General features: G+C 43.9%; 1 protein-coding gene across 1 annotated transcript in view; it reads right to left on the minus strand.

Annotated features, from left to right (window-relative positions):
• Window positions 1–11329, minus strand: part of STS (steroid sulfatase) — a 142360-nt gene extending 131031 nt beyond the window's left edge. Inside the window, exon 1 of the mRNA XM_021679195.1 lies at window positions 11002–11329. The gene's annotated coding sequence lies outside the window, so the exon portion shown is untranslated. The remainder of the gene's footprint in view (window positions 1–11001) is intronic.
• Between the last annotated feature and the right edge of the window lie 338 nt (window positions 11330–11667).

Below are 11667 nucleotides of genomic sequence, written 5' to 3' on the forward strand. Positions count from 1 at the left end.
CAACAAAACTAGGAGCTGGTTCTTTGAAAGAATTAATAAGATTGATAAACCCCAGGCTAGACTTATTAAAAAGAAAAGAGAAAGGACCCAAATAAATAAAATCATGAATGAAAGAAGAGAGATCACAACCAACACCAAAGAAACAAAAACAATTATAAGAACATATTATGAGCAACTATGTCAACAAATTAGACAATCTGGAAGAAATGGATGCATTCCAAGAGATGTATAAACTACCAAAACTGAACCATGAAAAAAGAGAAAACCTGAATAGACTCATAACCAGCAAGGAAATTGAAACAGTAATCAAAAATCTCCCAAAAAACAAGAGCCCAGGGCCAGATGGCTTCCCAGGGGAATTCTACCAAACATTTAAAGAAGAATAATACCTATTCTTCTGAAGCTGTTTCAAAAAATTGAAATGGAAGGAAAACTTCCAAACTCTTTTCATGAGGCCAGCATTACCGTGATCCCAAAACCAGACAAAGACCCCACCAAAAAGGAATACTACAGACCAATATCCCTGATGAACATGGATGCCAAAATTCTCATCAAGATACTAGCCAATAGGGGCGCCTGGGTGGCTCAGTCGTTAAGCGTCTGCCTTCGGCTCAGGTCATGATCCCAGAGTCCTGGGATCAAGCCCCTCATCGGGCTCCCTGCTCCGCGGGGAGCCTGCTTCTCCCTCTCCCACTCCCCCTGCTTATGTTCTCTCTCGCGCTGTCTCTCTGTCAAATAAATAAATAAAATCTTAAAAAAAAAAAAAAAAAGATACTAGCCAATAGGACCCAACAGTACATTAAAAGGATTATTCACCACGACCTAGTGGGATTTATTCCTGGGCTGCAAGGTTGGTTCAACATCTGCAAACCAATCAATGTTGTACACTACATTGATAAAAGAAAGGACAAGAACCATATGATCCTCCAATAGATGCAGACAAAGCATTTGACATAGACCAGCATTCTTTCTTAATCAAAACTCTTCACAGTGTAGCGATAGAGGGTACATACACCTCAATATCATAAAAGCCATCTATGAAAAACCCACAGCGATTTTCACTCTCAATGGGGAAAAACTTAGGCTTTTCCACTAATGTCAGGAACATGACAGGGATGTCCAGTATCACCACTGCTATTTAACAGAGTACTAAAAGTCTTAGCCTCAGCAATCAAACAACAAAAAGAAATAAAAGGCATCTGAATCAACAGAAAATCAAACTCTCACTCTTTGCAGATGACATGATACTTTATGTGGATAAACCCAAAAGACTCCACCCCAAAACTGCTAGAACTCATACAGGAATTCAGTGAATTGGCAGGATATAAAATTAACACACAGAAATCAGCTGCATTTCTATACACTAACAATGAGACTGAAGAAAGAGAAATTAAGGAGTCGATCCCATTTACAATTGTACCCAAAACCATAAGATACCTAGGAATAAGTCTAACCAAACAGGCAAAGGATCTGTACTCAGAAAACTAGAATTTTCATGAAAGAAATTGAGGAAGACACAAAGAAATGGAAAAACATTCCATGCTCATGGATTGCAAGAACAAATACTGCTAAAATATCTATGCTACCTGGAGCAATCTATACATTCAATGCAATCCCTATCAAAATAGTATCAACTCTTTTTCACAGAGCTGGAACAAATAATCCTAAAATTTGTATGGAACCAAAAAAGACCCTGAATAGCCAAAGGAATGTTAAAAAAGAAAACCAAAGCTGGCGGCATCACAATTCTGGACTTCCAGCTCTATTACAAAGCTGTCATCACCAAGACAGTATGGTACTGGCACAAAAACAGACACACAGATCAATTGAACAGCATAGAGAGCCCAGAAATGGACCCTCAACTCTATGGCCAACTAATCTTTGACAAAGCAGGAAAGAATGTCCAATGGAAAAAGGACAGTCTCTTCAACAAATGGTGTTGGAAAAATTGGAGAGCCACATGCAGAAGAATGAAACTGGACCATTTCCTTATACTACACACAAAAATAGACTCAAAATGGATGAAAGACCTCAATGTGAGACAGAAATCCATCAAAATCTTTGAGGAGAAAACAGACAGCAACCTCTTCAACCTCAGCCGCAGCAACTTCTTCCTAGAAACATCGCCAAAGGCAAGGGAAGCAAGGGCAAAAATGAACTATTGGGACTTCATCTAGATAAAAAGCTTCTGCACAGCAAAGGAAATAGTCAACAAAAACCAAAAGACAACCGACAGAATGGGAGAAGATATTTGCAAATGACATATCAGATAAAGGGCTAGTATCCAAAATCTATAAAGAACTTATCAAACTCAACACCCAAAGAACAAATGATCCAATCAAGAAATAGGCAAAAGACATGAACGGACATTTCTGCAAAGAAGACATCCAAATGGCCAACAGACACATGAAAAAGTGCTCAACATAGCTCGGCATCAGGGAAATCCAAATCAAAACCTTAATGAGATATCACCTCACACCAGTCAGAATGGCTAAAATGAACAAGTCAGGAAACGACAGATGTTGGCGAGGATGCGGAGAAAGGGGAACCCTCCTACACTGTTGGTGGGAATGCAAGCTGGTGCAGCCACTCTGGAAAACTGTATGGAGGTTCCTCAAAAAGTTGAAAATAGAGCTACCCTACAACCCAGCAATTGCACTACTGGGTATTTACCCCAAAGATACAAATGTAGGGATCTGAAGGGGCACCTGAACCCCAATGTTTATAGCACAAATGTCCACAATAGCTAAACCATGGAAAGAGCCTAGATGTCCACTGACAGATGAATGGATAAAAAAGATGTGGTATATATATATACAATGGAATATTATGCAGCCATCAAAAATGGAATCTTGTCATTTGCAATGACATGGATGAAACTAGAGGGTATTATGCTAAGTGAAATAAGTCAATCAGGGAAAGACAATTATATGATCTCACTGATATGAGGAATTTGAGAAACAAGACAGAGGATCATAGGGGAAGGGAGGGGAAAAATGAAACAAGACAAAACGAGAGAGGGAGACAAACCATAAGAGACTCTTAATCTCGGGAAACAAACTGAGGGTTGCTGGAGTGGGGGGTGGGGTGGGAGGGATGGGGTGGCTGGGTGATGGACATTGGGGAGGGTATGTGCTATGGTGAGCGCTGTGAATTGTGTAAGACTGATGAATCACAGACCTGTACCCCTGAAGCAAATAATACATGCTAACTGAATTTAAATTAAAAATAAAAAAACTAGGGGCGCCTGGGTGGCTCAGTCGTTAAGTGTCTGCCTTTGGCTCAGATCATGATCCCAGCGTCCTGGGATCGAGCCCCACATCAGGCTCCCTGCTCCACGGGAAGCCTGCTTCTCCCTCTCCCACTCCCCCTGCTTGTGTTCCCTCTCTGGCTGTCTTTCTCTCTGTCAAATAAATAAAACCTTTTAAAAAAAAAAAATAAAAATAAAAAAACTAGTAATAGTAAAAAGGAAAAAAATAAAATAAGGAAATCCTAATTCTATGAATATAGTAACTAATAGTTGGCAGCACTGCAAGGAGATTAACAGAATAACCTGTTTGTAGAAAAATATAAAAAGGTCATGCAAAGTGATTCCAAATATCTTTTTTTTTTTTTTTTAAAGATTTTATTTATTTATTTGAGACAGAGAGAATGAGAGAGAGAGAGCACATGAGAGGGGGGAGGGTCAGAGGGAGAAGCAGGCACCCTGCCGAGCAGGGAACCTGATGCAGGACTCGATCCAGGGACTCCAGGATCATGACCTGAGCCAAAAGCAGTCGCTTAACCAACTGAGCCACCCAGGCGCCCCCAAATATCCTTAACATTTAATTATCACAGATCAAAATGACGTTCACCTCCCCACCTTAGGTCACTACTTCAACCAAGTCGAAATAATTATACTAACCAAGTATAATTTCATAAACAAGGTTCATTTGTTGTAAAAGATGCAAGTGTAAAACGTATGACTTAAGCGAAAAATCAGAGGACTACAGTTTCCGTTAGAAAATGTTTCGTGGCAGGTATGGTCAAAGGCAGCTGGGAATTTACGGAATTTCTGTACTTCTTTACAGAACGCCCCCAGGAGTCACCAGTATTGATCCCTGCAATGGATCCAATCAGATACATAATTTAATACACAACATAATACAAATTAGGTATATTACGCGTATCCCACTGTACCATGATATGTTTCATGGCCTAATTAATGGCCGGGCAGTGGCCAGGAGCACTATTTGCTGAGGATAATTTGTAATTAGTCACTCAGCCACTTCTATGCTATTATGTCTAATAAAATCCCTAATCTCCTAATTTGTCAGCTGGATGCAGTTTTATTGAGGGTGAGGGAATGGGCATCAGAAGTGAGATGTAAATGAGTACAGTAAACCCAAACCTAACGGCCCCTCATCAAAGGGGAGCTTAAATATTCATAAGCCACGGTGCTCTGTCCTCTTCAGACCCTCCAGTTCTGTCCCCAGACTGAGGCGGGGGTGACACACGGCAGGGGGAGGGCAGGACAGAGAAGCAAAGAAGCCAGGTGCCGAACGAAAGGCAGGTGACCCAGCTTGGAGAAGTGGCCGGTGGGCAATGGGTCCCAGCTGACCCTGTGGCTCTTGGTTCCATGACTCAGTGCAAGCTCAGGAGCAGATTCAACTTACCAACTCCCCGTCCCCGCACCCCTGCACCGTCCCGAAAGGCCAACCCGCCTCGGGATCCGGAATGGCCCCTCTGGATTTTCAAGTCTGGGAAGGAAGTTACGCAAAGGTGATGCCCAAGTGTGGCACAGCAGCCTAAACCTGGAAACCACCCCACTGTCCGTCCACAGATCAACGGAGAGACAAAACACAATCTAGCCATAAAACAGAATATGGTTCAGCCATAGAAGGCAACGAAATATGGATACGAACTACAGCACAGATGAACCTTGAACCGTGCTCGGTGACAGGAGCCAGTCACCAAAGGCCACACAGCAGGTGATTCCGTTTCCGCCGAATGTCCACAATCACCAAACGCGCAGAGACGGAAACATGTGTGGTCACCAAGGGCCGAGGGGAGGGGGAGATGGGGGTTTTGGGGAATGATTTACAAAGTCCTAGAACTAGACAGGCAGTGCTTGAATGCACGCAATGCCCCTGAGTTCCACTCTTTACGACGGTTAATGGTACCTTATGCGAATTTCACCCCAGTAAAAAGGCATTAAAGATATATTGAAGCTGAAGGTTCCTGAAAAGAAAAACCATACCATCCTGCATTCTGCTATCAATTCTGATCGCATGAATTTACATCTTCTTAAACTGAGATGTGCACAAGGGCCAAACCCCTCGTGTGAGTGGAGCGTGAGGGGAGGCAGGGCTCTAGGCTACAGCTCGTGGGGATGGGAGACCCCCTTCCTCCTCCCTGGCCGAGGGACATGAGCCTGTGTTCCAGTGGACATCCAGGGCAAGGACAGATGGAGGGGTAACACCGGGGATGCTCACATGACAACTCCCAATCAGTGAGAGAGCCCGTCCCGCTACGTGGCCCCGTGGGGGGCACATAAGCTCCAGGGCTAACCGAGTACCAGGGTGGTGCCTGGCCTAATCAGGTGAGTCCCTGAAAAGAGATTCCAAACAGGAGAGACATTGTCCTGCAGGCCTTGATGAAAGAGTCATGGTGTGAAGTGCTTGCAGGTAGGGACAGTCCCTGGGCACCAAGGGCCTCAGTCCTACAGTCACAGGAAACTAGATTTGCCAACACCTTGAATGAGCTTCTTGGAAGGGAACCCCAAGCTCCAGATGACAATGCAACCCTGGCCAACACTATGATGCAGCCTTGTAAGACCCTGAGCAGAGGATCCAGGTAAGCCATGTCGACACCCCTGACCTACACCTGATACCGCGAGATAATCGGTGGGCGGTATTCTGTGCCAGGACATCTGCGGTAACTTGCTATGCGCAACAGAAAACAACTACTACAGTATCCACTTCCAAAAGTACACAAAATACGGATAACAACACCAGAGAATTTAACTAGGATGCAAAACCTACTGTTTTCACATACAGAGGTCGGCCTCCATCGGCTCTTGGCAACAGCAGCTACGGCTCATGCCAATCAGCCCTACAAAGACCAGCCCGAGATCCCGTAGCTTTTCCTCTGATTCTGTGACCTTCCCGCACATGCAACTAGAAAATTCCTTTCTCTCCATAAAACAGAATTCTGCCATAAAGTGGAATGAAGTTCTGAGCTGTTACAATATGGAGGAACCTCGAAAATACGACGTGGAGGGGAAGAAGGCAGTCACAAAAGGCCACACGGTGTATGGCTCCATTTACAGGAAATGTCCTTGATAAGCAAAGATACAGACGTTTGTGGTCACCAAGGCCTGACAGCAAGGGGGATGGGGGGTTGGCGGAATGATTTAGAAAGTTCTAGGAATAGAATGAACTAAATGCCTCTGAACTCTATTCTTTACAATGGTTATCAGTATGCTATGTGAATTTCACCGCAGTTAAAAAAAAAACGTTAAAAAGAGATACCAAAGCTGAACTTTATGAGAGAGGCGGCCTTGAGTTTGTCACTCCCAACCTAAGACCTCAAATACAATGAATACAATACAATGTATTCATTGTATGTAGTCATGCACCCAGCTCTAGACACCTGCCACCATAACCTCCTCGATGAATGAACCTGTCACTTGGACTAATTTGCAACCAGAAGCTCCTGGAATCCACTTCATGGTGCTGACTATCGTGAGTCGGCCTCGTGATATGTGAATTATTTGATATGGCCCAGAATGCCCAGGAAGCAGATGGCTTCTGACACCCCCCTGGATGAGTCACACATGTGGTGTGTGACCATATGGTGGGGCAGAAAAGATCTTGACCCTAATGCATCTATAGAACATGTTTTTTTTTTTTTTTAATCAAAATAAATTTATTAAAAGTATGCAGAGACTGCTGCAAAGCTGAGCTGCCCCCAGGACTGTTTTTGGACACTCTTAATGGGCACTGCTGTTTTCTACAGAACTGCATTCATTGTATTATACCTGTTGACATTTCAAGAAACAAATATTTATACCTTCCTGACGTCGTAGATGTTAAAGAAACTTACTGTGGTGATCACTTTGCAATATGTATCAAATCATCACGATTTTATCAAATCATCACGATATGTATCAAATCATCACGATATGTATCAAATCACCACAATATGTATCAAATCATCATGCCCTATCTTCTAAACTCACAAGACATTGTATGTCAATTATAACTCAGTAAAACTTGGGCACATACATACCTCTATATTCCAGTTTTATTGAATGTCAAATATATATTCCAGTTTTACTGAGATATAATTGACATGTGATGCATTAAATTTGAGGTGCACCACATAATGATTTGATACACGTACATATTGCCAAGTGATTGTCTCGGTATGTAACAGATAGACACACATATGGAAGAACATGATGACGATCAGTCATGCACTCTATAACACAGCCCGGAACAAACTTCTGGGGTGCAGCCTGCAGTCACTCATAGGAATTGTTCTGCAGCAAAACAGAAGGAGTATTTGCATTCTGTGGGATGAAGAAACACTTCAACTCTACATCAGTTTTACGTTCACTGATGCAGAACTGCCAAAAATAAGCTACCCAAAAAACATGGTTTCCAAGCCTTTTATTTTCTTTGTTCTTGTTGGTTATGGACAAAGGGCTGTAGATCTGTAACGCAGAAGGGAGGACTTGGAAACGAGTCTTGGGGCGCCTAGGTGGCTCAGTTGGTTAAGCATCTGACTTTGGCTCAGACATCCCAGGGCCCTGGGATCGAGTCCCGCATCAGGGTCCCTGCTCAGCGGGGAGTCTGCTTCTCCCTCTGCCCCTCCCCACCAGTTACCCTCTCTCTCTCTCTGTCAAATAAATAAATAAAATCTTAAAAAAAAGGAAAGGAGTCAAGACACCAGGCACTGGGGAGGCCCGTCCATGCTGAAAAGGATTCTGGCCAAGTCACTTGAACTTGTGTAAGCCCACATTTCCCTCGTGACAGCAGGGGCAATCAGGGACACAGGAAACTCATGCCCCATAGTGATCCAGGTCAGACCAGCTGGGACAACCTCCGGCACCACCAACAAGCCTCCTGGAACCCTGGCAAACAGCTGAGAAGAGGTGACGAGGCTGATCTCCACACCTCCAACTCAGCAACTCTACACCGGGGGCGGCTTTCCTGCCCAGGAAACACTTGGAATGTCTGGAGACAATTTTGCACCGGGGGTGGCACTGTGATGGGGCATGTACTGGGTAGAGTCTAAACATCCTACAAAGGCTGAGAAACCTCGGAGCGGACAAATCACTTGTAACCGGGGCCATCCCAGTCCTGCGTCTGTCTCTGGACGAGACCTCCCCCGGTCCTGGAACCCCTCAGAGGAACTCCCCCCCCCCCCCACCGCCCCATTGCACCTCCGTGCTTTCTATCAGAGTGGAAAGTCAAAGGCGCTACAGTGAATTTGCCTGGTGTGAGTCTCTGCACTGTACTTCCTCCTCATAATAAGCACTTAATTATTATTTACATTGGCTCCTGCAGTATTTACATGGAGTGTTTGTGTTCCCACTTGGACAACTCCGGAGGTAAGACTGGACTTCTGTTTCATCATCCCAAAATCTTTCATTACCTGAATCCCAAGGGTGCGAGGTAAGGGCTTGTTGACTCAGTGACCAAGTTTTACAGGGTTAATTTCCAAACAAGGTAGGAATTTTAATGAGAGGACAAGATACAAACAAAACAATAGATATGGGGAGTGGTCTGGAGAACACATCTTCGGATTTTTACCCACAAACTTTTAATGTTTACTTTAATCAGCCCTTGAAGGGACGCCTGACATTTACTGCTCACTTTTAAATGCAAACAGAAGGAAGGCCTTGTATCTTTTTTGTTTTTGTTCTTTCCCCATGCACTGAAAGCTTTTACATTTCTGGATCCTGATATCATTAGTTGTTAGGTTATAATCTCATTATACATGAATATGGGGCAATTTCTCAGTTGGTAAATATTAATGTCACTGTGGACACCAATTCATAGGGATAATCTGTCAGGTACTATCATGTGTTTGTTGAGACAGAGTGCCTGTCGTAAATGACCATAAAATGGAATAATCTCTCAGCAAGTGTTTCACCGTTTTTAGTGACATCATCTCCAAAGACAATTCTTTTTATCACCCCTCCACTTCAATCCTCAAGGCTTAGCTCAGAGGATGGAATCCATGCATACTTGAGAAATGTCCAGGGGCGCCTGGGCGGCATAGCGGGTTAAACGTCCGACTCTTGATTTAGGCTCAGGTCATGGGATGGAGCCCCGTGTCAGGCTCTGCACTCAGTGGGGAGTCTGCTGGAGACTCTCTCCCTTTGCCCCTCCCTCCGTCCCTCTCTCTCAAATCAATAAATAAATCTTAAAAGAAAAATGTTGATACCCAGATAAGAAGCAAGCAAGCACTTGACATCATAATGAACTAGGATCATTCACTTGGACGATAGCATGGAGGCTTTATCTAGAAAGGATTGTACACATTCCTTAGCATCTCTCTCTGCAAAAAAAAAAAAAAAAAAAAATCATACATTTTGGCTGGCTCATGATTGCTAGATTATGTATGGCATGCATTACAAAGGTCACGCCCTCCCGGATGCTTACCTCCTGTAAGCGATATACATTTTCAGGACAAAGAGCGGTCAATTTCTGAGCCACATAACGTTCCTTGCTTAACCCTGCTCCTTTGTAAAGACGGCCTACACAGCCCAACACAATCTCCAACACTCGAGTAATGAAGCCTGCAGCCTAGAGCAAAACCAACACAACTTGCTAAGCCACAAATCGACTAACTGGGATCACTTGTGCTCTGCTTCAAGGGGTTCATGACAGATCTTGTATCTGTACACTTAAAATGAAAAATATATATTTCAAAAAATTTATTTTTTAATTTTTTTAAAGATTTATTTATTTATTGACAGAGAGAGAGAGGGAGAGACAGCCTTCACAGCAGAGGGAGAGAGAGAAGCAGACTCCCTGCTGAGCAGGGAGCCCGATGTGGGACTCGATCCCAGGACCCTGGGATCATGACCTGAGCTAAAAGCAGATGCTTAACTCACGGAGCCACCCAGGCACCCCAAATATTTCAAAAAATTTTTGTAAAAAGCTTAAGCAAAGAGAACTGCTATGAGTTCTGTCTCAGATTTACTCTTTAAGAAAGCAATGAGTCGTAAGCTTAGGATAACACCAATGTTTCCCAGCATATGCTTGATGGCAGATACATCTTACTTACATTCATTGTATCTAACTCGGAAGCACTGGTTCTAATATTTTGATACATAAAGTTAATTCAATTTCTCTTCCGAGTAAGCTACAGCACAAAATGCAGCTCTTTATTTGCTCATTGCCTCTTGGGTTTCTTGCCTCTGGGCTCTCCTTCTTTGTATCAAGCGCGTGTTTTCAAACTACCACTTTAAGGGAGCCTGCTTCTCCCTCTGACCCTCCCCCCTCTCATGTGCTCTCTCTCATTCTCTCTCTCTCAAATAAATAAAATCTTAAAAAAAAAAAAATAGAATTCAAACTACCACTTTAACCCGGAAAGAAAGAGTATTTCGCAATTGCTTTCTTCTCCTGAAAAGACCTCCCTCCCTGCCCTGTTTCAGGGCAAAGGAACAAATGAAAACAGATGAATTCTTGTAGGTGGTTCTACAGGTTTTTTAAAAAATGTCACACAACAGGTAGGAAGGCACATACTTTCATTATTCCCCCAGAAGATTCCTGAAAATGCTATCTCCCGCAGTAGCTAAGACTTGGCTCGACCACTTCTTTAATGAACTCTCCCCCTGCATGCTGTTTAAGGATTCCAGAAAGGGGCAGAAAAAGAAACTCTCAGATTTCGTTTGAAGCAAGAACACTAGGCTAACTATTCCCCGGTAGCCGTTTGCTGGACATCATTTATCTCAATATCTCAGCAGCAGAAAAACAACGGCAAAAAATTAATCCAACTCACCAGTTCCTGCGAGGCTTTCCGACAGGGTGCTCACTAGGAGACTCGACGATACCCTTCCTCCCAGGACCTCACACAGCTTTTCAAAGAACCATGCTGGACGGCACCCAGCCCAAAGCTCCGGGGGTGTGAATAATGATGAGACAACCCGGCTGGGTTCCACTAACCATCCTCGGCCACACAGTCATCACGGGGTGGTTGGCGAATCCATCATAAAAAAGTTATTTAACTGCTTGTATGTGTGCATTTGGTCCTTCCTCACACCCTACATGGTTTACTTCTAAATCAGAGGGAAGATGCACTTCCTGAACAGAGCACATCAATCACAAGGTAGCTCTCATTTCGTTAAAGACGTGTTATCAGTTTCGAACGCCTGACTGCAAACTTTGTTCACCTGTCGGCATGCTCAGGTGGGGAAGACAAAACAAAACAAAACCCCGGACGTGCACTGAGCGTTTGCTGTGCTGACGTGCTGTATCCCAGCACCAAGGCTGGGGGATGTGGCTGAGGGTGCTGATGGCTGGGGAGACGTCCTCAATACTCTGTGGATAGCCTGCTGCACAGAAGCCCTGTAAGCCTGTCTGTTAGGTGACTTACACCTACCTACACAGCCCACACGGCCCCGAGGAATTCATTCTCCTTGTCAACACCGAGGGTTAGGCGGTGAGC

Source organism: Neomonachus schauinslandi, chromosome X (genome assembly GCF_002201575.2).
Source record: "Neomonachus schauinslandi chromosome X, ASM220157v2, whole genome shotgun sequence".
Lineage (NCBI taxonomy): Eukaryota > Metazoa > Chordata > Mammalia > Carnivora > Phocidae > Neomonachus > Neomonachus schauinslandi.